This window comes from Agrilus planipennis, unplaced genomic scaffold (genome assembly GCF_000699045.2).
Source record: "Agrilus planipennis isolate EAB-ADULT unplaced genomic scaffold, Apla_2.0 scaffold56, whole genome shotgun sequence".
Taxonomy (NCBI): domain Eukaryota; kingdom Metazoa; phylum Arthropoda; class Insecta; order Coleoptera; family Buprestidae; genus Agrilus; species Agrilus planipennis.
Genome location: NW_020438870.1, coordinates 459,860 through 461,644, shown reverse-complemented (window position 1 = coordinate 461,644; position 1,785 = coordinate 459,860). Strand labels below are relative to the sequence as shown.

The 1,785-nt window shown below is 31.1% G+C and overlaps 1 protein-coding gene across 1 annotated transcript in view; it reads left to right on the top strand.

Moving 5' to 3' along the window:
- LOC108732659 overlaps positions 1-1,785 on the top strand; it is a 40,758-nt gene that overhangs the window by 27,478 nt on the left and 11,495 nt on the right. The gene's annotated exons all lie outside the window — the stretch shown is intronic.

The following is a 1,785-nucleotide window of genomic DNA, read 5'->3' as shown; positions in this document are numbered from 1 at the left end:
GTATATAGTTTCTTTTTTTTAATATTGCATTTAAACAGTCACTGTTTTAATTAATATCATTATTAAAAATTGCATTACATATCTTCTATAGATTTTTGAACAAAATTTTACATGCATATATTTTGATTGCCCTGAAAATAATCAACTTTATTGTGACCCCCTAATATTTATCTTTGAAAATTACTATTAGACGTCATTTTGCTTTGATACGAAACATCTCAGAAACGTACTGTAATATTGTAATTTCATGCATTAGTTGCTTTGATTTTTTTGATGAAGACATTGAGCATATTTTTAATTAATTATTCTCTAATCCTCCAACATTTGCTGCCAGTCAAAATAAAGACTAAAGCTAAACAAAGTCTCCCAACATAATTTTCTCCTTTTTTCTTTCCGTTTGTAGCGAATTATTCCATTACAGCGAATGGCTGTTTTATTAATGAGTTTATTACGATCGTAAGATAAATCTACCTAACTAAAGTAATGTTTACTTGTCTACGTTATAAAGAGTTTTTGTTTTGACTAACATGGACAGCTCATAGTTTGGAGTCGACCCATAGGAGTCGATATAGGTCACATTGGGAGTATGTTCTACTGGATAAATTCGGAAAATTCCCAAGAAACCCAAACAGTTATAGTTTAAATTAATAGTTTTTTCTTCTCTACCCCCTCCTCCCCCAGTCTACTGACCGGCGACGCCCTTAATGGCGTACATGTAGATATATTTGATAAGATTTGGAACCTTTGTCAAACTAACATTTGGTCGGTATTTCTCTTTTTAATTAATTGCCAGTTTTGATTCTAATAAAACGCAAAATAATTAAATCCAGTTGAATATGGACGAGCGCTGTTCAACAGGGAAGTGTCTTTTCTAAGTGACTTAAAGCATTTCGTTCAGTTTCTTCAACTTTTCTTTACAACGCATCATGCAGTCTTCTCTTTAAAGATTTTATCATACTTATAGCTCATTCAACTGTAACGAAGAAACTGCAGTACAACGTACATGTAATCTATTGTGTCTATTATATGCTAATGCAATTTCGTTGCTTCTTTCAAATTTTATTTTATTTAGATACATTTTTTTTGGCATAGCGAATGTGTTGTTAAACCAAAACATTTTAATGGTTGTAACTGGTTTTTCCATGTCAACAATCTCCCGTAACTCTCATCACGAATGTTTAGGTCATCGACTTTTTATGCGCTGAATGCCAATTCGTACACTTTCTTACAAACAACTCTACCGCGTTTAGACAACGAATGAACCTACCTCATTATGTTTGCAAATAATTTTGCATGGCTAATGTCCACTTGTTTTCAATATTTATAGCATGCAGAAGAAAGAAGAATAGGTACTCTACCATCGATTACAAATTACGAATCCTTACACAAACAGATTTTCGATAGGTTCATTTTCACATTTTGTGAAAATTTTATACTGATAGAGAAATAGTAAGGTATACCTGAAAGGTTGCTTTCTATTGGATATTTATTTTTATTATCTGTGTATACTAGGGTGTTTCAAACAAAATTTTTAATTTTTTTTTCTAACTTACCCCCTCAAATGTTTCTGTTTGATGTAAAAAAAATCCGCGCCAAACATGAGCCCTATAGCTCAAATCTAAGGGGTCGCTATTTTTATTTTAGTTTCCCATTTAATTAACATAGGAAAAATTCTTTTTTGTTTTAAATTGAATTTACACATAATTTACGCAATTTTTTCCAAAAAACCGTTTCATATTCTCAAAGTTGAGTCTTTGAGCTTTACAAAACTCTAAGACAAAGTAT